Here is a 25,678-nt window from a genome sequence, read left to right as displayed (position 1 = left end):
TCAGCTCCTAGACAATTCTTAAACAACCTTCGGCAAGTTGATAGTGAGATGGATTCTCAGTCCTCTGTCGACACTGCCCCCGACTCTGAGCTCAGCTATTCCATGGGAGATGCGAGTGTTTACACTGTCTTCCACAGCCGATCTCGCCTCCCCGATCCATCTGTGCTCATTACTGTGAACAATAAGCCCTTCTCCGCGAAGCTGGATACTGGAGCAAAAGTGAACGTAATGTCAACATCACTGTTTCACCAGATAAGAAATAATGAGCTGTTGACTGCAGATCGCTCTGTTTTGCGTGCCTATGGGGGAGAGGAGCTAACACCTGTGGGGAGGGCGACCTTCCATTGTGTGCTACAGAACTCATCCCGTGACCTGTCGTTCTTTATTCTGGATTGCGACTGTGTAACTCTACTGAGCAACCAGGCCTGCCAGGATCTTGGTCTGGTGTCTTTCGACCGTACGGTCCACGAGGTGCAAGCAGTGATGGATCCACTATCCGAGTACCCGGACCTGTTCGACGACAAGTTGGGAAAGCTGCCGCTTGTGTATAAAATCGCAACCGACCCATCCATAGTGCCTGTGATCCGCCCACCTCACAGAGTGTCGTTCGCCATGAAGGGCAAGGTGGAGGCTATGCTGAAGGACATGGTCAACATGGGAGTGCTGGAGGCTGTCAGCGATCCCACCGAATGGGTCTCCACCATGGTCGCCACAATGAAGAAAGGGAAGAATGAAATACGGGTATGCATCAACCCTAAGGACTTGAATCTGGCGATTAAGCGGCCCCACTACCCTATGAGGACTGTTGAAGATGTTGCCGCCCAGGTCGGACAAGCCACGGTGTTTTCCGTCCTCGATGCCAGGAGTTCGTTTTGGCAAATGCCCCTGGACAAACGCTCCTCGGACTTGACCACATTCGGTACGCCCTTCGGCAGGTTTAAGTTCTTGCGGATGCCGTTCGGCATCAACTCCGCCAGTGAGGTATTCCAGCGTTCTATGGAACAATTGTTTGCAGGTCTGCCCTGCGCGATTATTGTGGACGACATTCTGGTCTATGGAAGGGATGTGGCTGAACATGACCGCCACCTCCGACGGATTCTGGACCGCGCACGGCAGATCAATCTAAAGCCGAACCAGTCAAAATGCAGGTACCGGGTGCCTGAGGTCCCATATGTTGGCCACGTTTTCACGGCCCACGGGTTAAAGCCCGACCCGCAAAAGACCAGCGCCATCTCCGAGCTGCCTGCCCCGACAGATGTTACCAGTCTACAGCGCTTCCTGGGTATGGTCAACTATCTGGGCAAGTTTATCCCTGACCTCAGCGAGTTGAGCGCACCCCTGAGACAACTTACTAAAAAGGACATTGCTTGGTCCTGGTTTCCACACCACCAGCAGGCTTTCGACCTACTAAAGAAGAAGCTGATCAGCACACCTCCTCTGAAGTTCTTTGATTTACAACGTCCAGTTGTGGTTACGTGCGACGCTTCTCGTTTTGGACTGGGTGCTGCTTGCCTGCCTATCTCCTATGCCTCTAGGACCATGACGGACACAGAGCAGCGCTATGCGCAGATAGAGAAGGAGCTGCTGGCGGTTGTGTTCGCTTGTTCTAAGTTTAAGGACTTCCTCTTTGGCTCCAGGTTCACTGTAGAGACGGATCACCAACCTCTGGTGACGATCCTCAACAAGCCTACTATACACAGCGCTCCAGCCAGGCTACAGCGGATGATGCTGCAGCTACAGCGGTTTGACTTTAAAATCGTCTATAAGAGGGGCACCGAGATGCATGTGGCTGACGCGCTGTCCCGGGCCCCCAGGACCTCCTGCGACCAGCACCCCTTCGAGCTGGAAGACCTACAGGTACTGAACGTAAACTTCGTCCCTTCCAAGCAGCTCCAGTGCCTGGTTGAGCACACCGCTAACGACCCTGACCTGCAACAGCTTGCCGCTGTCATCAAGCGTGGATGGCCTATCAAACGGACTTCATTACCTGCTGGTGTTCACCTTTAATTTTTGGTTCGCGATGAGCTGGTGCTCCGGGACGGCATTATCATCAAGGGACACAAGGTGGTCGTCCCTGCCTCGCTGTACGGCTTGTACTTCAATGCTGCCCACATGGGGCATCCCGGGGCCGATGCCACCATCTCGCATGCCCAGGAACAATACTATTGGCCGGGCATGGCACAGTACATCAAGGCCAGGGTGGCCTCCTGTCCGGATTGCAACTCTCTTGCCCCGCATTAGCAGCTCCCACTTGGTCCCGGTACGCCTGAAGGCTGGATGCTGTCAGTGCTGGGACGTGTGTGCCATGTGCTTTAATAAACACTTAGTAAAGGTTACAGTGTGTCAGGTATCACACCTTTACAATTTCCTTATTCGATTAGATTTCAATATGATAATACTGTTGTAATACTCCTTGTATAATTTGCCATTGTAAATGATTGTTACTTTTGTTGTCAGAAACCTGCAATTATGTCGGCATCTCTGGAGGAGGAAAGGCAGGCTCCACAGACCATATTACGACCAGTGCAATGGATTTTATGGAGATGCACACATATTAATGCAGAGCAAGGACCAAATCAGGCGAGGTTTAGGTGGTGAATGGAAAGAGGCAGTTCATATCAATCAACCTTTACTGACAGAGAAACTTGCAAATATGCAGACGATGACCTGAAATGTTGACATCTAAAAGGATTCCTATATGCTGTTAAGCTGGAAAGAGTGCAGAGACGGTCTATGAGGATGTTGCCAGGACTTGAGGTGTACCCATGCACACTAGGGACAATTTTACATTTATTCTAAGCCAATTAGCCTACAAACCTGGAGGGACTGAGTTACAGGGAGACGTTGGGTGGGCTAGTACTTTATTGGAGAGGAAAAGGATGTGTGAGGTGCTTATAGAGATGTATCAAATTTTGGGAGGAATAGATTGATGCATAGAGTCTTACCCAGAGTTGGGGAATCAAGAACCAGAGGACCTGGGTTGAAGATGAGAGAAAAACGATTTAATAGGAACCAGAGGGGGCAATCTTTTGCACAGAGGGTGGTGGCTATATGGAATGAGCTGCCAGAGGAGATAGTTAAGGCAAATACAATAGCAACATTTAAAAGACAGTAGGACATGTACATGAATAGGAAATGTTTAGAGGGATATGGGCAAAACATCAGCAAGTGGGACTAGTGTAGATGGAGCATGTCGGTCAGCTTAGGCAAGCTGGGCAGAGGGACCTCTTTCCATGCTGTATGACTCTGTGACCATTTCCAATAATAATGGATCAAGAGTGTAGCCTTTCGTGCCATGAAGATGCCGACTGCAATTCTGATTCTCTAATATTACATGTTAGTAGATGACTGTATGCATTAGCTTCTCCTTTCTCCAGTTCAATCTGTGCAACAGAACTTTGTCTCATGGTTGACAGGGAAATCATAACTCCGCACCTGTTTAATGATAAGCTGGTTCAAATCCTCTCTGGAGAGCTGGCTGTTGATTTCAAAGCCATACCTTCCAATGTATTCTCACATCAACACATAACGAGTTTAGACCTTAGATAAAGCACTTCATTCAATAGCTTGCCACTCAAGGGAGGGAGCTGAACTCAATTTATATTTGTGTATCATCGTGCTTATATACAAAGCAATGCTTAGCTAGTTCAGGAGTGGTTGGACAAACTTGGGTTGTTTTCTCTGGAGTGTGAGACGGTGAGGAGACCTGATGGAAGCGTATAAAATTATGAGAGGCATAGATAGGTCAGCCAGTTGGAAGTTTTTCACTGTACCGCAGTACAGGATACAAGATACATTTATTTGTCACATGTGTCAGATGGCATAGTGAAATGTGGTCACCATACATCCATACAATCAAAAATAAAGAACACAACACATGATAGAGTTCAGCATAAATCATCCCCACACAGCAGAATCAAAGTTTCCCACTGTGAGGGAAGGCACCAAAGTCAGTCCTCTTCCCCTAATGTTCCCCACTGTTCACCCGTGGTCGGGGCCTCCCCGAGCCCTCCGCAGTCGCCGCTATGGGTGGCCCGAAGTTCAGGCCCACTCGCCAGGGTGGTGTAACTCCGACATCGGGACTGGGGGACATCCTCAGCGGCTTGGACATCAGAGTCGGCCACCTCCTACATGAGTCCACGGCTCTCATAGTCCGCAGGCCGCGCCAGGCGGAGATTCACGCTGGTGGCCCTCGGCAATGGGCCCCAGGACTCCGCGCCGCCCGCATTGGGAACTCTCCCAAACCGCAGCTCCACGATGTTGGAGCAGCGCGCCCAACACTCCAGAGCTCCAAACGGCGACCCGGGTTGGTATCGCCTGCTCCGCGATGAATTCAGCGCTGCGCCGCCACTGTTGCAGCTCTGGTCCGGTTCCCAGTCCCCGGCAGGAAAGGCCGCTACGATCCAGGTGGTAGGCCGCGAGCTAGGGGGCGAGGACGCGACTCGAAGAAATAGTCGCGTCCCCGCCAGGAAGCGACTGGGAAACAGTTTCCCCCTTACCCTGCCCCCCTCCCCCACATAGAAAAGTTAAAGTTACCCCCTAAAACAGACATTAAAACTAAAAATGTTTAAAAAGATTGAAAAAACGAACAGGCTGTAGGCAGAGGCTGCCGTCAGTGAGGCGCCCCTAGTTTACAATAAAGTAAACTGTAAGATTCAAGATTCAAGAGAGTTTATTGTTATGTGTCCTCGATAGGACAATGACATTCTTGCTCTGCATCAGTACAACAGAATATTGTAGGCATAAATAATACAGAACATATCAGTGTGTCCATATAGCATTGAATAGCCATTTGGTCCATCATGTCTTCGCCACCATTCAATCATGGCTGATCTGTCTTCCCCTCTCAACCCCATTTTCATGCCTTCTCCCCGTAACCGCTGACACCGCAGTACTAATCAAGAATCTCTCAATCTCCGCCTTAAAAATGTCCATTGACTTGGTCTCCACAGCCTTCTGCTTCAATGAATTCACATGAAATGCATAAAAATAGACAACACAATATTCCTCACATTTTAATTGCAACTCCAAATCAAATGTGTTTCATTATTTTAGAAAATGCTTTGTGATGACCTGTTGAAAAAGGTTCAATAGAAATTCAAGACCCCTTCTTAGCTTTAGCAAGCATCACCAATTTCCTTGCATTTATCCTTCGTGAATTAACTCTGCTTAATGGTAATTGAGATGAATGCATTCTTCTCTGATTTTGCTGGTTTGCAGACAATCTGCAAAGCTTCAGTTACAACTTCAGAATTGAGGTAGCACGTTTAGATGAAAGGACCATGAACTTGCACAGGTAGATCAGTGCCTTTGGGGGAACAGCATCTCATATTTCGCTTGGGCAGTTTACAGCCCAGTGGTATGAATATTGATTTCTCTAACCCCAGTATTCCCTCTCTCTCTATCCCTCCCCCACCCAAGTCACACCAGCTTCTCGTTTTCACCCAACAAACAGCTAAGCCTGTCTCCTTTATCATCGCATATTTTTCATTCATTGTTCTTTATCTCTCAACATCATCTTCTATATCTCTCGTTTCCCTTATTCCTAACTAGTCTGAAGAAGGGTCTCGACCCGAAACGTCACCCATTCCTTCTCTCCAGAGATGCTGCCTGTCCCGCTGAGTTATCCCAGCTTTTTGTGTCTATCTTAGATCAGTAACTAACAGGATGACTGAGACTTTTGTCCTTCGCTTGTGAGCAAGGTGACAAGCTCCTGCTTGTGCATAAAACCACATCAGGTCAATCGCCTCAGTCTTACTTTGAGGTTTTTGCAAAAATTGCATGAATAACAATGACCTTCAAATGAATGCGAACAGTCTAATACCTCCAGTTACTGTCAGAGTCAGGAATTTCAGCCAAATGTATGAAACATTCGATTATTAATAGCCACACAGTGTAATTTCAAGTCCCATAAAATGTGTGTTGGCGGTAGCAATATCAATAAGTATGATAGAATCACAAAACAGTGATGTATTTTCATCCTGACAGTCGATGAATACAGTGCCAAGATAAACAGTTGACTGGTCACAAAGTTAAGGGATTGAAATGGCAATATGATGCATTATGAATTCAGCCTGCTCATGTCCTCTCATTCTGAGCAGCATTCGTTTCCCAAAACATATCATGAATAAATATGGCTTGTCAAAGTCTTCAGGAGACGGGCGGCACGGTGGCGCAGCGGTAGAGTTGCTGCCTTACAACGCTTGCGGCACTCGAGACCTGGGTTCGATTCCGACTACGGGCGTCGTCTGTACGGAGTTTGTACATTCTCTCCACGACCTGTGTGGGTTTATTCCGAGATCTTCGATTTTCTCCCACACTCCAAAGATGTACAGGTTTATTGGCTTGGTATAAATGTAAATTGTCCCTGGATAGGTGTGTATAGGATAGTGTTAATGTGCAAGGATCAATGGTCGGTGTGGACTCGGTGGGCATACGGGTTTGTAGGTTAATTGGCTTCTGTAACTTGTAAATTGTCCCTAGTGCATAGGGTAGTGTTAGTGCATGGGGTGATCGCTGGTTGGCAGGGACTCAGTGGACCGAAGGGCCCGTTTCCATACAATATCTCTAAAGTCTAAAGCAAAGACACACTTTTCAGAATTGCACCAATTGCCTTAAACATATAACAAATGTTCCAGTTGGAACTAATCCCCAGTAACGTCTGGCTGTTTTTTCCTATGTGTTTTATATGTTTTCTTTTCACATATAAAACATGACATATTCATTTCACCCTGAAATTTCCTGACTGAGCAAACAAAGTGTGAGCGAGCAAATTAAGGTTAGTTCAAGTTGAATGTACAAAATAAAATTGAATTGAAGCAGAAATGGATTATCTAAACAGGAAATAAATAATGAAGCAGATGTAAATGGATTTTTAAAAAGTCTAGAGAACTCCACAAGAATTTAGTCACAACCTTATTGTTTTAGTCAGGGACACAGGCCCTTCGGCCCACTAATTCTATGCTGACGAGGACCCCCACACACTAACACTATTCTACACACACTAAGGACAATTTACAATTTTATCCAAGACAATTAGCCTACAAACATGTCGTTGGGAGGAAACCTAAGCACCCAGAGAAAACTCACGCAGGTCATGGGGAGAACGTAAAAACTCCGTACAGACAGCACCCGTAGCCAGGATTGAACCTGGGTCTCTTGCCTTTTTTAAATTTCAAAATCGACTTTATTCAGGTAATAAATATATACAATACATGAGCCGTGCGACAAATTCATCCAACATTTTCAGAGGCTATACAAATTATTCAATGCAGTCTACATACATTGCTCAAATTTTACAAATTTAACCCCACCCTTGCCACTCATGTGGGCTACTGGCATGGGATCCTTTCCTTATTTTGAGGGGTATCTCCACCATACCGTGCCCCCTATGTCAGGCAGCGGAAGGACCCTAGACTGTCGTCGTCCCCCACCGAGCCTTGCATTGGCTGCACCGAGCTTCAGCGCGTCCCTCAGCACGTACTACTGCAATCTGCAGCGGGCCAGTCGGCAACATTCCCTGATGGACATCTCGCACTGCTGGGTGGTCAACAACGCTCGGGCTGACCAAAGAGCGTCTTTCACCCTGTTGATGACCCTCCAGCAGCACTCGATGTCAGTCTCTGAATGCGCCCCTGGGAACAGTCCGTAATTCACTGAGTCCTCTGCGACGGAGCTGTTCGGAATAAAACGTGACCTCTCCAGACTCTCTTTGCGAATGCACACTCTGCAAAGAGGTGGGCAACCATCTCCTCTCCACGCTGCCCTCCACAGCCATCCCGAGGGCAGCGTGCGTTGGTAGTGAGGTTCTGACGGTGCAGGAAGGATCTGACTGGTGGGGGGGGGGGGGGGGGTTCTTGGTGCTTGTTGGTGAGTTCTGGCGATGAGGCATTTTGCCAGACAAGTTGGGCAGTCTGCTCTGGGAACCACGCCACCAGATACATGGAGTAATTTCCCTGCAGTGCCTGCAGGACGTTCCGTGCTGACCATTGCCCGATGGACATGTGGTCACCTTTGACTACATGTCCGGAAGAACCTTTCCACAAGCAACAGATGGGGCGGCAATGTCCAGCTGACTGGCACATTGCGTGGCATCTGCGCCAGGCCCATCCTTCACAACACCAGGGAACAGGTAGAACCTCAGCAGGTAGTGACACTTGGTGCCCATGTGCCTTGGCTCTACACTCCGCCGGATGCAGCCACGAAAGGCCTGTTTCCTTGCTGTATCTCTCAACTAAAACTAAACTACACGAAATGAGAGGAGCGCATGTGAGTTATATTTGTTACAAGGATGAAGTGGTTAAATCGCTTGTGACAAAGATTCTGTGTAATCCTATGTAAACTTCCAGAGAGCAGCAGATCGTAATTATCAATGCAAACAGAGTGTAAAATCCCACCTTGCCAAAATAACCAAACAATTTAAATTTTAAAATAAGAATCTTATGTTTGGAACAAATACAACAAACTCATGACCTCTTTGGTTGCAATCATTATTTTGCTGGAACTCGTGTTCTACAAAATTGGACTTTGATCTCTAGTGAAAAAAAATGCAAAGTAGTGAATAATCCAGCAGGCCAAATATTCAGAAGAAAAACATAATGAACTGACCAGGGAAATAAACATCAGTCTAAAACGAGAGATGGAGATTATTTTGACCTGTTCATGAAAAACCATCCCGCACGGGGGACGTCAGGACATTTCTTTGCATCAAATTGGATAAAATATAAAACATGGAAAAAGCTTATTTGGGCCAACTCATGCAAACTGATGATAGACACAAGTTACTGCGGCATTTGCTGCTTCTCATCAGGATGCATGAGTTGTTGGATGGAACTGCAGATGCTGGTTTACACCAAGAAAGACACAAAATGCTGGAGTAACTCTGCCTGACCCGCTGAGTTACTCCAGCATTTTGTGTCTATCTTTGGTGTAAACCAGCATCTGCAGTTCCACTCCACACATCATGCATCCTGATTTATTCACCTCTTTTCCTTCTCTGCCATCTTTCAGTCAATCTCTTGCATCCCTTCCCTCTAAGTACGCAATGTTTTCTCGTTAAAGCTTGCAAGGCATCTTACGCCAGCCATTTCCTGAGACTGCAGATTTTTCATTCTGACTAATCTCCGATTTGGATGGAATCCAGCTTGCGAGAGATTTATTTTTCTTGTTCCATCAGCAATAACACTCCCTATCACAAACTGTTCAAATATTCAAAAAGCCTATCTGTTCTTGGGGTGTGACTGAATCATCAATGTTCTCATTCCAATTTACTCACAAAGAAGCTTAACAACAAAGTGCGATTTGCAAAGAAGCCAAGAACCAAAGATTGATAGGAAAATCAAATACTAGAGGGCCCAGCATGAAGATGAAAGGGGCAAAGTATAAAGGAGATGTCTGGGACTAGTTTTGTTTAAACACAGAGGGTGGTGAGTGCCTGGAACATGCTGCCAGAGATGGTGATTGAAGCAGATATGTTAGTGACATCTAAAAGACTTTTGGATGGGCACATGGATAGGCAGGTAATGGAGGGATGTGAACTATGTGTAGGTAGTTAGATGGTTGTGGCATCGTGTTTGACCCAGATATTGTGAGCCAAAGGGGCTGTTCATGTGCTATTATAAATTTACAGATTCAGTAGTTAACCATTCATGACTTATTATTTTATTTTTTAACTCAACCTGTAGCCTTTCTTGATACTAAACAATATAATAAACCATCGTTATAACGGACCTGAGGGGGGGGGGGAGAACTGGTGACCATTATTGCCGATTGTCCACTATAATTGAGCAAGGGATTACCATTGTATAAGTAGAATAAATAAACAACTGTACATGCTGGTTAATACACAAAAGGACACAAAGAGGTTGGAGTAAACAAGCCAGGCAGGTGTGGAGAACATGGATCGGTGACGTTCCATGTCGAGAGCCTTCTTCAGACTGTCGGTCTGGAATCCAGGTATGTCGATGGCCCCCGCCTGCTGGCGACAAAAGGGGGGGAGAGGCGATGATCGACCGAGTCATTGGTCGCGGCCCGTGGGTTGTCGGAGTGCAGATAAGGGGTCGGCAGTGGCGGTGGCAGGCACGGCCTGGAGGTGGCCGAGGAAGCTGCGTGGACCGGCGGTGACACCAGTTGGCCCGTTCTCGAAACGGCCAGGGAGGCAGCGCGGGCCAGTGTGGGCAGCCTGGTGTGACTGTGGGGTGGGCCCAGCCTGAAAGTGGCTGGGGAATGCGGGCAAGGTGTGGCCTCGACAGCCGGCTTGGTGGCAGAGGTGGGTAGGTCCATCCACTATAACCAAAATCCATTGTAAAGAAGCCCGTTAAAACAAGCGGTTACTGCAATGCAACCTGCAGCAAAGGTAGGGTTAAGACAACTCAAGAAAGACTTTAGGAATCAAAATAATGAAGAAATCATCCTCTTCTTTGCCTGGCACCAAATTACAAAAATCCCAGCCGGTGACACCTCCCTCTTCATCTGAAGCCAAAAAATGCCAAACAATTGCTTTGGAAGATTGGTGTCCAGGATTTACCTCAATTGTGCCATTGCTCAAAATGTCAGGAGATTAGGAAGAACTAGCTATGACTCCCTAGCCAGCCAATCTTGTTTTTGAGAGCTTATCACTATGATGTAGTGGCCCATTCAGTTCCACCGTCTTGCTCGCAATCCATTTTAAGGTTTAGCGTCACCCTTGTATTTGATCCTTAGTTGAAAAAATTCAATATATTCCAACTTTGATGGATGAAGTTTGTTCGCTGTTTCTTTTTAAGCGAGTTACAGGTGACCGGCGACAGAAGTTGATACAGGACCATAATTATGCATTGGGCGACGAGTCAATAGTTCAAACATTAAACCAGAATATTGTGAAATCAGAGCACGTTTTGTTGACTCAAAGGCAGCAATTATATAAAGAATTGGAATTTTCCTCTTGGTGATTTGAAAACAAGATGTTCAGATCCCTTCATCTGAACCACATGGAAATGATTCAGCAGGCAAGTGACAAATGTGGCATTTTCAAAATTACAATGCTTGGATGTCACAATCACTAACTGAAGATAAATTTTATACTACAAGTAGCAATTTGCATACAAAAGTATGTCTTTGATTAGGCGCTTCAATCCACGCTTAGTCACATTTTTGCAGTCGATTACAATGGTCAATATAGGAACAAATCATCACCGCTAGACTTAACCCTTAAGGCAGTTTCAGTCAAAATCGTGCAATCTTACATTAACCATGGGACAGTATTTGTAGTGGCCATTTGGCTTATTTTGTGTGTCATTAATTATGGCATGTGTCTTTAAATTTTTTAGTGCCCGTTATTATGTGGGTGGGATTTATGACGTATTCTAGGGCGTGTTCGGAGCTAGGTTTCTTGCGCAGAAACTTAGTCTTTAGTTTTAGTTTTGAACTCACATGGAGAAGGCTAACTCTTCGACCATGTGACGTTTAATTGAGACGAGGACTTTTCTAATGTTTCAGCACAAAGTGAGACCCATAGCTGGTTCTGTCCAATGACTGTCCATTGGACTGTCCAATGCGACATGACTGAATTATGCTGGGTCCAAGTGATTTTGTACAACTAATCTGTGCGTTTCAGGTGATAGTTATAAAACATACCCATTGCAATTAAAAGCAAGAGCTGAACTTCATGCTGAATGGATACTGAAGAACCATGTAGAAATCCCACTTGATTTCAGGCCAGCTTTATGGAAGCAACAGCAGAACAGCCTGGCTATCTGTACTGGATATTATAAGGACCAGAGTAAGTCAGATACATGTTCCAGCTCATGATGTTCCAGTTGCATATGTCATGTTCATAAATCATATGACAAAATTAGACCATTCGGCCCATCGAGTCTACTCTGCCATTCAACAACGGTTGATCAATCTTTCTCTCTCAACTCCATTCTCCTGCCTTCTCCCTGTAACCTTTGACACCCTTACTAAAGCGCCTGTCCCACTTTCACAACCTAATTCACGACCTTTTTTACTTGTGGACATTTTTCATCAGGCTAGAAAAACGCCCCGACCTACTTGATGCCAAGAGTACCTACAACTAGCATTACGACCTACCTACGACCTCGTGACGACCATGCTGCGAGTATGAGTCAAGGGCAAACTCGGCAGAGGTCGTGAATTAGGTCGTGAAAGTGAGACAGGCCCTTAATCAAGAACCTGTCAATCTTCACTTTAAAAATAGAAACAAAATCTGAAGTCTGAAGAAGGGTTTTGATCCAATACGTCAACTGTTCCTTTTCTCCAGATATGCTGCCTGACCCACTCAGTTACTCACAATATCTTTTGTGTCTACCTTTGGTGTAAACCAGCATCTGCAGTTCCCGCCTCCATTTCAAAAATACCCAAACACTTGGCATCAACAGCAGCTTGAGTGCTCAAGCTTGGATTGGCTTCAAATAGCCTCAGGTCCATTGGGATCAGGTCAGGTTTTCATTTTGTATCCTAGTGCAGATAAGTCACCAAACGCTGTAGAAATAAGGTCACGTATAAGGGCATCATGGACTAAATAAACATAAACTTTTAGGGCTTTATTCGTTAGAGCACCGGAGGATGAAGGGCAATCTTATAGCAGTGCACACAATCACGAGAGGAATAGATCAGGTAAATGCAGTCTTTTGCCGAGAGCAGGGGAATTGTGAACCAGAGGACAGAGGTTTAAGGTAAGGGAGGAAAGATTTAATGGGAACCTGATGAGTAACTTTGTTTTTACATAAAGAGTGGTGGGTGCATGGAACAAGCTGCCGGAGGAGGTATTTGAGGCAGGTTCTATCACAACATTTAAGAAACATTTAGACAGGTACATGATAGAACAGGTTTGGAGGGATATGGGCCAAAAGCAGGCAGATGGGGCATGTTGGTCGGCATGGGCATGTTGGGCCGAAGGGCCCGTTTCCGCGTCGTACGATTCTATAAACATGCAGACTCACTCGGTTTTGGGCCACAATAGCAGAAACTCTTGGAACCGATGAACGTGAACAGTGAGTTTTTTGAGAAAGGGAAGCTTAATATTTTATAAATCGGTAAGATTCTGGATCTGTATTAAGCAATATTATTTTCACTAATCAAGCGATGGACATCCATGTCCATCCTCAATCGCCCTTGCCAAGCCATTCCATTGAGCCGTTAGCCAATATCGTTTGGAGTGTGGCATGATGTAAATGTCAAACCTGTTAAGGATGTGATATTTTCTTCCCTAAAGGACATTAGAGAAGCAGATGGATTGTACCAACAGTTCGTAGTTTCAAGGTTACTATTTCTGATTCTGCATTTACATTCCCGTTTTTAATTACCTGAATTTAAATTCCCCAGGTGACATGATAGCGTTTGAACTCGTGTCTCTGAATCACTTCTTCATGCATTGAGTTGCTGGTCATTAACTCCTCTGCTGCCAAAGCAACAGAGTACGGCTTAAACCAGCCTTCAAATTATATTGGCAGTGCATGTAACAAGCCATATGCATTCTGCTCATATTTAGTGTAGTTTAGAGATAGAGCAGGGAACGAGGCCCTTCAGCCCACATTGATCACAATCACCCATTCATACTAGTTCCACTTTCTCATCCACTCCCTACACACTTGGGGAAATTTACAGCAGCCAATTTGTGATGTGGGTGGAAACCGGAGCACCCGGTGGAAACCCACACGGTCAGGTGGAGAACGTGCAAACTCCACACAGACAGCACCCAGGGTCAGGATTGAAGCCTGATCTCCGGCGCTGTGAGGCAGCAGCTCTACCAGCTGCACTGTATATACAGGAAGATACCTGGATTTCTATGCACAGATTGCAGCACTTTCCATTCAGTTTATAGATCAAAATTGTGCAGGCTGACCCCACAGACTAATAACAAAGAAGAGAGGGAAGGGGCCGATAGGTAAAAAGAAAACTGAGGACAGCAAACAAAAAAAGCAAGCAGGGAATTATTTCTCATTCTATTTTAGTTTAGTTTAGTTTAGTTTAGCTTGGAGATACAGCACGGTAACAGGCCTTACGGCCCACCGAGTCCGCACCGACCAGCGATCCCCGCACACAAACACTATCCTACACACACTTGGGACAATTCACAATTTTATCAAGCCAATTAGCCTACAAACATGTACATCTTTGGAGCGTAGGAGGAAACCAGAGCACCCAGAGAAAACCCACGCAGGTCATGGAGAGAACGTACAAATTCCATACAGACAAGTACCTGTAGTCAGCATCGAACTTGGAATCTCTGGCGCTGTAAGGCAGCAACTCTACCGCTGTACCACCATGCCGCCCTAATTACTAGTTAATTATTAATCACCTTTATGTGCTATGGGAAAATGCTACAGCTCCTTTGGATGTACAGTGAGTTAATTGACTATTTATTGCAGTTCTGGTTAAGCAGCACCAACATTTGAATGGTGTCACGGGAGCTTTTATCAGTCCAATGTTAACTCACACGCTTCCGATTCAGAATTCTGTTGTATTGAATCTCAACTCTAGAGGCCTCTTCATAATCCAGCTGGATACTTCATGCAACATTGAGGAAGACCTTAAGTCAAAGCGTGAACTGGTCTAACAAGAGGATTTAAAAGATTAGTTTAGTTTAAAGATACAGTGCGGAAATAGGCCCTTCGCCCCACCGAGTCCGCACCGACCACTAATCCCCACACATTAGCACTATCCTATACACACTAGGGACAATTTTATACATTTATACCAAGTCAATTAACCTACAAACCTGTACGTCTTTGGAGTGTGGGAGGAAACCGAAGATCTCGGAGAAAACCCATGTGGTAACGGAGAGAATGTACAAACTCCGTACAGACACCTCCCATAGTCGGGATCGAACCCAAAATCTATTGTTGCGCCACCGTGCCGCCTTTAGATCTTGTATGATAATTTCATAATATTTATCTCGGTGACCAGGACATGAATCCCTCAAATCAACTTCATTAAAACAGTAGTTTTTCAGTATCAATATACTGCTGCTATGTTTCATATATTCGTCCATTACATTAGTGACATCAATTCACAAGAACTTCGCTGCGATTAAATATTTAGCTTGGAAAAAGGGAAACTCCAAGTTTGTGAAGAAAACTCACATAATATTCACACAAAGGGCGGTGGGGGTATGAAACGAGCTGCCGGAGGAGGTTGTGGAGGCAGTTTCTATCACAACGGTACATGGATAGGACAGGTTCAGAGGAATATGGGCTAAACGCAGGCAAGTGGAACTAGTGTAGGTAGGACATGATGGTCGGTGTGGACAAGTTGGGCTGAAGGGCCTGTTTCCAAGCTGTATGACTATGACTCTAATACCAAATAAATGAAAGACTTGCTTTTCTTCATCAAAAAAAACACTTCTGACCTCAGTTTAATATCTTCACATGGGGTTTCATTTCAATTTAGCATCAGTTTATAATGTTAATGGAAATTTTCAGGGTACTTTTTACCACCATTAGTTTAGTTTAGTTTAGAGATACAGCATGGAAAAAGGCCCTTCCGACCAGCAATCCCTGCACACTAACACTATCCTGCTCACACCATATAACTTATACCAAGTTACATTTATTGCAAGCCAATTAATCTACAAACCTGTGCGACTTTGGAAAGTGGGAGGGAACCGAAGATCTCAGAGAAAACCCACACAGGTCACGGGGAGAACGTACACACTCTGTACAGATAAGCACCCGTAGTCAAGATCAAACCCGGGTCTCTAGCGCTATAAGACAGTAGCTCTACCGCTATGCCACCGTGCTGTGTTAGGATGTTAATGCAGGGCACAACTCTCGTTGCTAGAACATTAATACTCGTTAATAGAACTGCAAGATTTATTTGCAGAAATTTTTGAGAAGAATACAGCTTGGTACTACAACTGACAAGAGGATCAGATGGAGAATATTAATCAGCATCCCAATTCAACAGGACAATTAACTTTTCAATTTCCATTTGAGACAATCAAAATCTATCATGAATGAATTTCATCAGATGGGACAGTCAACTTCAATTATTCTGTTTAATCAGCACTTTTCACTTCTTCCTCTACTGTCCATTGTGTATTCCATCGACACTGGTGTCTTCTGCCAGAACTTTATCTGACAAAACTCTCCATCCTACTATTTTCACCACTTAGACAGACAAGAAAAGAGGGCACATAGCAACATCAGCTACATTCCCCACCCTGAATGAGCTGTACCATTTCTCCATTGAAGTTGAGTGAAAACCTTGGAACCCTTTCTCTCAGCAGTGTGGGAATACTTTACCACATAGACTGCGTACAGTATGCTTGCCTTCATCGGCTTGGGCGCTGGGCATAAGAGTTGGGAAGTCATGTTGTAGTTTTATAGAACTTTAGATCAGGCTGCATTTGGAGTATTGTGTTTAGTTTAATTTTTAGAGATACAGTGTGGAAACACACCCTCCGGCCAACCGAGTCTGCGCCGACCAGCGATCCCCGCACATTAACACTATCCTACACACACTAGGGACAATTTACAATTTTTACCAAAGCCAATTAACCTACAAACCTATATGTCTTTGGAGTGTGGGAGGAAACCGGAGATGCTGGGAAAAAAACCCACGCCGTGGAAAAAATGTATAAACTCCATACAGGCAAGCACCCGTAGTCAGGATCGAACCCGAGCCTCTGGCGCTGTAAGGCAGCAACTCTACTGCTGCGCCACTGAGCCCCCACCCCCCTTTCTGGTCACCCCTTAACAGGAAGGATGTGGAGGCTTTGTAGAAGGTGCAGAAGAGCTTCACCAGAATGTTGTCCAGATCAGAGTGAAGGTTGTTTTCTCTGGAGAGTTAGAGACAACAGAGAAGACCTGGTCGATGGATATAAAATTAGAAGAGGCATAGATTCGGTAAACAGAATATTTTTCCCCAAGGCGGAAATGTGAAAGATTAGAGGACATGGCTTTGAGAGGGGAAAATATCAAACAAGATGTTGGGGGGTAGTGAATGCTTGGAAGCCACTGCCAGAGGAAGTGACGGAGCCAGATACGATAGTGGCATTTGGATAGGCACATGGATATGCATGGAACGGAGGGCTTTAGTTCAGTTTAGAGATACGGCATGGAAACAGTCCCTTCGGCCCACCGAGTCCACACCGACCAGCGATCCCAGTGCATTAACACTATCCTACACACACTAGGGACAATTTACACTTATACCAAGCCAATTGACCTGCAAACCTGTTCGACTTTGGAATGTGGGAGGAAACCGAAGATCTCGGAGAAAACCCATGCGGTCACGGGGAGAACGTGCAAACACCGTGCAGACAGCACCCGGGATCGAACCAGGGTCTCTGGCACTGCAAACTCCACCGTGCCGCCCAATAGATCCCATGCAGTCAGCAATCAGTTTATCCAGCATCATGTTTGGCACAGATATTGGGGACCAAAGGTTATGTTCCTATGGCATAGAGTCAACAACACCATTAACCATCATATTCTTAAGGGCTGCAAGTGATTGGCAATGGATGCACATCCTGAAATCAGATCCAATGATATTTAAGTGAATGATTGCAGTATTCCCTGCTGTGTTGAGCTTCAGACAGAGAGAGCTACAAGTTTGCCACTTCATTAGCTGGGACAGTCAGTTTCAATTATTCTATTTGATCAGCACTCTGCATTTTTTTCATCCTCATGGAGTCGCTCTGCATACTGCCTTATGGAAGAGACCATTAAATCAAGTCTCCATTTCTTCTCTCAGGCTGGCATCAAGATCGTTTGGTGAGAGGTTTGGAGCACCCACCAGCGTCCTGGTCAGTATTTCTACCACAGTCACCATGGGTTATCCCACTATTGCCACGGTGCTGTGAGTGTCACCCTATTTGTGCACAAATAGGCTGTTATTTCAGTGACCGAACTTTAATAATAATAATAATAATAATAAATTTTATTTATTGGGCGCCTTTCAGACATCTCAAGGACACCTTACAGAGATTAACAGGAATAAAAAACATATAATCAGAATAAAATAAATAATAAAGACATCACAGAAACACAAATTAAAAACAGAATTCAGTCCAAAAACAAAAAATCAAAAACACAATGTGAAGAGAGAGCAGCGGCAGCTAAAGCACGCCAGCGTCCACTCTCCCTTCCGACAGCCATCTTGGACAAAGACTAACAGGATTACGTACAGACAAAAAAAATCATCCCCCCAACAATGGATACCACTGTGGGGGAAGGCACAATGTCCAGTCCCCAACCCCAAGTTCACCCAAAGTCAGGCCTATTGAGGCCACCGCAGTTGCCTCTACGGAGGCCCGATGTTCCTGGCCGTTCTCACCGTGTGGTCTTGCCCCGGCGTCGGGAGAGTCCTCTCAGCGACTGGGCCACCTGGAACGGCCGCTTCCTAGCTGGGGACCGCGGCTTCTGAAGCCGACAAGGCCGCGCCGGTTTGGAGCTCCCAGGCTCCCGATGTTGAAATCGGCGCCGCCCGCACCGCTCTGCAGACCCGCAGCCCGGAGGTGTTGAACTCGGTGGTCACAGCTCACCGGAGCTCCAGCGTATCGATCCAGCGCGGCGACCCAGGCAAGGCATCGCCCGCTCCGCTCCATGATAGCGCTCCAGCGCTGTGCCGCCACCGAGGCCGAGGTGCTGGGCGGTCCCCGCAAGGAAACGGCGCTCCAGGCCCGCTGGTAGGCCACGAGGACAGGTCGACGGGCAGCCCGGAGAAAAAGCTGCCTCACCGACCAGATAGGGACCTAGAAATAAAATTGCCACCTACCCCCCACATTAAAAAGTCAATTTCTCCAAACGGACGAGACTCAGGACTAACTAAAAACTATTAAAAAATCGAATTAAACGGACGGCTGCTGGTTAGCAGCTGTTCCCCAAGATGGCTCCTCCACTTTAGAAGCACTCCACTGGCTAGGAGAAACTTTGGGCCTTCTTGTACCATCGGAAGGTGCTCACAGAAACACAATTCACTCTTTCTTCCCCCTTTTGTCTTTGCTGCCAGTAAATGTATTCATGTGCCTTGTTGTTTCACGTATCTTGTGTTTTATGACTTGTTTCATGTGTCTTGTGTTTTTCTTGTGTCTTGTGTTTTATGACTGTTGGCAGATCAATTGTCCTCCTGGGATAAATAAAGTTCTATCGTATCATATCATAAATCACAGCTATCCAGTAGTTTTACCAGACTGCAAGCAGTCAGGTTACCTGCTGCTTATTGCTCTTCGATGACTCAAGCTGGGAAGAATTAGCATTGATTGGGGAAAAGGTTCAGGCTTGGCTTTAACACTCAGGCTATCTTTCCTTGAAAGTGGCGTCACAGGTAGATAGAGTGGTCAAAATGGCTTTTGGCACATGGGCCGTCATCAGTCAGGCACCCGAGTATAGAAGTTAGGAGATCATGTTGCAAGACATTGGTGAGGATGTCATACAAGACATTGGTGAGGCCACATTTAGAGTATTGTGTAGGAAGAACTGCAGATGCTGGTTTAAACCAAAGATAAACACAAAAAGCTGGAGTAACTCAGCGGGACTGGCAGCATCTCAGGAGAGAAGGAATGGGTGACGTTTCGGGTCCAGACCCTTCATCAGATCATTCAGTTCTGGGCACCATGTCATGGGAAAGACGTTGTCATGCCGGAAAGGGTGTAGAGAAGATTTATGCGGCTTTTTCACGGGGCGACTTGACGCAAGATGTAACCAGAGTGAAGTGGTCGTGGTCTAGCACGATATCACACAATATAACGGGGGGTAGATAAAGAGTTCCCACGGTACTCGGCATTTCTGTTATTTGTGCGAGTGACTTGTCCGTCTCCCGAGCTTTCCCGTTAAATCTTGAATGAACATTGTGAAGTGTTGTTAAATCATCACATGGCACAAATTACTTGTAAAGAAGCATGCGTATGGAAGAGGATATTATTCCAAGGCACCTCTCTCAGCCCGCCTAGACTGTACTCCACTGCCCTCCAACAATAGGGGTTTATGGACTATTTGCCATACCTCAGGAACCATTAGTCAAATAATACCAATAAACAGCAGCCATCATTTTCACTTTTGCCGAATTAAGGGAAAGTTTACATGAAGATTGAAAAATCTGGCAACAACATAAAACCTCAACTAGGTCTGCGTATAAAATAAGTGGGGGATTAGATAGGGTGAGTGCACTGAGTCTTTTATCCACAGTACAGGAATCAAGAACCAGAGGACACAGTTGAAAGTGAGAGGGAACATTTAATTAGAACCCAAGGACAACTTTTTAACACAGAAGGTGGTGGGTATAAGAAACAAACTACCTCCTCTGGTAGTTGTGGCATGTACTATAACAACATTTAAAATACATTTGGACAGATACATAGACAGGAATGTTTAGAAGGATATGAGTCAAACGCAGGCAGGTGGGACTAGTGTAGAAGGGGCATCTTGGTCAGCATGGGCAAGTTGGGCCAAAGGGCCTGTTTCCGTGCTGTATGACTCCATGACTCTGTAACATTATTGGGCAGCAGTGATCCCGGAGTCCCATGCGCTGCCGAGACCTATACTACCTTAACAAGATACCTGAAGGCACTGGAATAATACCACCAACACTATCTCCATACGATTAAACATGGCAGCATTAAAATCAACATATCCTACACACAAGGGACATCTATCCTACACAAGAGGGACAATTTATAGAAGCCAATTAACCAACAAAACTGCACGTCTTTGGAATGTGGGAGGAAACTGGAGCACCCGGAGGAAACCCAAGTGGTCACAGGGAGAACATGCAAACTACGTGCACACATAGTCAGGATCAAAACTCTGGTGCTGTAAGGCAGCAACTCTGCTGTTGTTCCAATGTGCCGCCCCTGTGCCAATTATCAAGTACCCATTTGCACTAAGCCCATTTTACATTACGCATATTTCCAAGAACTGGAAATTGCATGAGTCGGTCTTAAACGTTACTTCTTAAATGTGAACTTTTCGGGGAAAAGTGAGATGCTGATTTCAGATTCAGTTGAATGAAGAGCCCATGTATCTTCCAAAAAAAAAAAAAAAAAAAAGGAGTCCCGCCAGTATAGGAACTGCTACACCCTAAAGTAAAACTTCAGTTAAATTTTAATATCTTCTGGAGGAGCTTCTATTCCTCTGTCCTGTATGGAGGGCTTCTGTGTAAGAAACGGTTCAAAGGAGCATCACAGCTCAAGGGATCGTGATGCACATTAGATTTCAGTGAAAATTTCCGATGTGATAATAATCACCGGATAACTGAAAGTATTAAAAGGCTCAGCTTAACACATTTCTGATAATCGCTGTCTAAATACCTTTGTTTTTCCTGTTGAGTTTTTACAGTTTAATGTTTACTAATCATTCGATCAATATTAAAGTGCACTCACATAAGCCCCTCAGCTTCTGATGATGCCTTCAAACGCCTACCGATTGCTGATCAACTAAAACTACTAAGGTGTTATGAAAGGAATGACAATGACAGTTTCAGGCAGCCTCTCGTGACTTTACAATTCATCTTTCTATATCACACACAATTTGGAATAAATCCATACAAGGTCACGGTCATTGAGTTATACAGAATGGAAACAGGCTCTTGCCCAATGTCGGCCAAAATACCCCATCTACACGTCCCACCTGCCTGCGTTTGGCCCATATCCTTCTAAACCTTTCCTATCTATGTACCTGTCCAAACATCTTTTAAATGTAATGATAGATCTTCTTCACATCCTCTGTGTGAAAAAGATGCCCTCAGATTCCTATTAAATCTTTCACCTCTTACCTTAAACCCGTTACAATATTGATTTAGTAATTGGACAAGTCCTTCACAAATTGTCATTCACAAATATTTTCTGACAGTTGTGCCTATCATTTGATCTGAGGTATCTTCAAATCCCTCCACCATAGCATTATTCACACACTTTCTCCACGTCCCACTGTTAGTTAAAATACTTCAGATACGGAAGGCAAAGACAAATTGGCTAAAAGGACACCATATCTTAAAAGGCCTCATTACTTAGATAAACAGAACTAATTAAGGTAGACACAAAATGCTGGAGTAACTTAGCGGGTGAGGCAGCATCTCTGGAGAGAAGGAATGTCTAACTTCAGATAGCCCTTGCTTTCTCTCTCCATCCCCACTGTCTCCGCCTACATTCTATCTTTGTCCAGCCCCCTCCCTTGACATCAGTCTGCAGAAGGGTCTCGACCCGAAACATCGCCCATTCCTTCTCTCCAGAGATGCTGCCTCACCCGCTGAGTTATTCCAGCATTTTGTGTCTACCTTTGATTTAAACCAGCATCTTACACAACAGAACTAATTAATTGGATTCACACTCACACAACGTATTCCCAGGTATCCATCAATATATATTTAAACATACCATCCCCACTGCTCAGATTCGATTCAAGCCTGCAGCTCACTCCCAGATATCGCTAACTCTGCTTTAAGGCTACGTATCTTAACGCCTGCACCAGGTTCTTTCCTCTCCTCGTGATGTAAAGCATCTGAAACTCTTGATTCGATATCACCCTCTAATTGCGACCAGATATCCTTTATTCGACAAATGAACCACCTGAATACATAATGAATCACTCCTGGCTATCTGTTACTGTATTTTATATTAAAAAGACCTGAATTAATTAGCTTTCAGTCTTTAACTTACTCTTAGGTATCCATTATTTTTACATATAAATCATCTAATTCCCTTAATTACATTCCAGTTTGAAACTCATTCTTGGATACTGGGAACAGCTCAGACAGCAATTAAGGAATACATTGGTTGCAATCAGAGTTTGTAAATGAATGTGGTAATCTAAAGTATCTTCTGAATTGAAATTTATGGATCATTCAAGACAAAACGTATGGATCCTACATCAATGGCAGTGTTGTACATCAATGGTAGAGTTGCTGCCATACAGTGCCACAGACCCGGGTTTGATCCTGACTACGGGTGCTGTCTGTACGGAGTTTGTATGTTCTCCCCATGACCTGCGTGGGTTTTCTCTGAGATCTCCGGTTTTCTCCCACACACCAAAGACATACAGGTTTGGAGGCTAATTGGTTTTGGTAAAAAAAATTAAATTGTCCCGAGTGAGTGTAGGATGGTGCAAGTGTGCGGGGATCGCTGGTCAGCCTGGACACGGTGGGCCGAAGGGCCTGTTTCAGAATGAAACAAAATGAAAAAGTGTGGAAACAAAGCTAAGTAGGTTATGGAGGCTTCAAGCCTTTAATTCATCTGAAATACAAAAACACCTCGGTTTCCATATTAATTAGGTGTAGCTTGCCTTTGGGAACATTTTTTAATTGAGAAATCATTGTTTTTCATCACCTTCATTGGGGCTCAAAAAACAATGCCTATTGTTAGCTAATTACAAAAAGCTAATTTTCAAATCTTCTTGGAATATGCCACACTCAAGTGCTTCATTCCAAATAGCAAATTCTTTCCTGCAGAATTAATTAAGTAACATAAATAAGTAAAATGCATAAGCTTAGCTCAGACTGAAGAAATCTTTAAAATAAGTGATTAAATTTTTACTCGCGAGTCAACTAAATCATCTCTCCTTTAAACATGTTGATTCTGGGAGCTGGAGCAAACATGAAGAATTAGAGGTAGGACATCTGTAACAAATGTAGCTCAAGAGGCAACGTTACAATTCCTACACACATCTCAGTATCTTACTGAATATCAGCATCACAGCAAGCCAAAGTAACCAGAAATGGATACCCAAAAATGAGTTTGTGCATGCCATTTAATTTTCAGGTGTTTTTTATGTAGGGCAAGTGTATTCATTGGGCTTTTCGGACAGGTTTAAGAATTAGTACATGAAGAGAATACCCTGTATAGATAAACTGCAAATAATGTTAAGCAGAATAACACAGGTCTCCACAAATTTGAAGGTTTATTTTACACTGGCAAAAATCCACAATCACCGCAACAAACTTAGTTTAATTTAGAGTTACAGCTTGGAAATAGGCTCTTCGGCCCACCAAGTCCATGCTGACCATCGATCATAGTACGCTAGTTCTTTGTCCGACACACCAGGGGAAATTTACAGAAGCCACTTAACCTACAAACCAGCAGGTCATTGAAATGTGGGAGGAAACTGGAGCACCTGGAGAAAATCCACAGGGTCAAGTCAAGTCAAGTCAAGTGTATTCGTCACATACACATACGAGATGTGCAGTGAAATGAAAAGTGGCAATGCTCGCGGACTTTGTGCAAAAAGACAAACAAACAAACAACCAAACAACTTGACTTGAAACTATAACCCTCATAGGGAGAATGTACAAACTCCATACAGACAGCACCTGTAGTCAGGATCGCTGTATTCCCTGGCGCTGTAAGGCAGCAACATTAACGCTGCGCCACTGTGCCACCATGTTGTGACTTAAGAAACATCTATCAGATGTTGCTGGTTTGAATACAAGCTGGCTCCTGTGTTTCCATTTTTAAAAGTTTTTTGTAAAGTACTAACTTTAATCAGAGGCTTGCGGGGATCAGGAAGGTAAACGAGGTGGATCAGTCATCAGATCAGCCATTATCTTGCTGTGCTGGAGCAGACTCTTAGAGCTGCACCACCCAGTCTTGCTCTCATTTCACATCTTGGGAAGAGTGGTCTTTCAGTCTGAAGAAGGGTCTCGACCCAAAACATATTTTTTTTTTAAAGCTGGAAAGGGTGCAGAGAAGATTTACGGAGATGTTGTCAGGACTCGAGTAGGGGAATGGAGAACCAGAGGACATAGGTCAATAGGTTTAATAGGAACATGAGGGGTATGTATAGGAAGGAATTCGAAGATAAATACTAAAAGCTAGAATAACTCAGCTGGCCAGGCAGCATCGCTGGAGAGAAGGAATGGGTGACGTTTCGGGTTGAGACCCTTCTGAAGAAACAATCCGAAATGTCACCCATTCTTTCTCTCCAGAGATGCTGCCTGTCCCGCTGAGTTACTCCAGCTAGTTGTGTCCACCTACCAGCTGAGATCAGTAATGCACTAAAACTGAGCCTGTTTACAGACTCATGCTTCATGATCTTATTTCCACACAAAACTGAAAAAAGTGCTGCTGAAAAGAGGAAGTTGAAAAAGCTACTTTTTTTCATTCAGTGAAACAGGCAACCAAATATCTAGCTCATTTAAGTCTTTTCTTAATGAATCAAGGACATTTTTTTTCCAGAAGATGAAGATGAAGTCACACCATAGCTTGTAGTCCCCCAGCAAGGCTTTACCTGAGACTCCCAACTGAAGGGCAGCACGAGGAAAGAACAAGTTTAACGATAGGGGAAATCTTTTAAGCCCATAACTTGTTTTATAAAACATAAAAAACTAAAGCATTCTATTTCTGAAACTAAAGGCTCATTATACCATTTGTCATCTTGTAGGACACAACGTATTAGAGCAACTCAGCGGGTCAGGCAGCATCTCTGGAGAACATTTCAGGTCGGGATCCTTCCTCAGTCTTTGTGGTATTGCCTTAACTGAGTGTGATATGGTTCCATGTGGTACAGTTCTAGGACTCTCATGCTTCCTACATTTCCAGAAGAGAATCTGCCAGCTCTGATATAATCCAACACGAGTCTTAAAACATGCACTTTAGAAACAGCTGCTCAAACCAGGAGCTAAATATTAATCTGAGGTAAAGGCACATTTTCCACATGAAGTACAACATACTTGTGATTACACTCCATGTGTATATATGTGCACGTCTGTGCTTGCGTGCTTTTTTTGTTTTAATTTCCAAGTGAGT

This window comes from Amblyraja radiata, chromosome 39 (genome assembly GCF_010909765.2).
Source record: "Amblyraja radiata isolate CabotCenter1 chromosome 39, sAmbRad1.1.pri, whole genome shotgun sequence".
Classification (NCBI taxonomy): Eukaryota; Metazoa; Chordata; class Chondrichthyes; order Rajiformes; family Rajidae; genus Amblyraja; species Amblyraja radiata.
Note: the sequence above shows the minus strand (reverse complement) of the source record.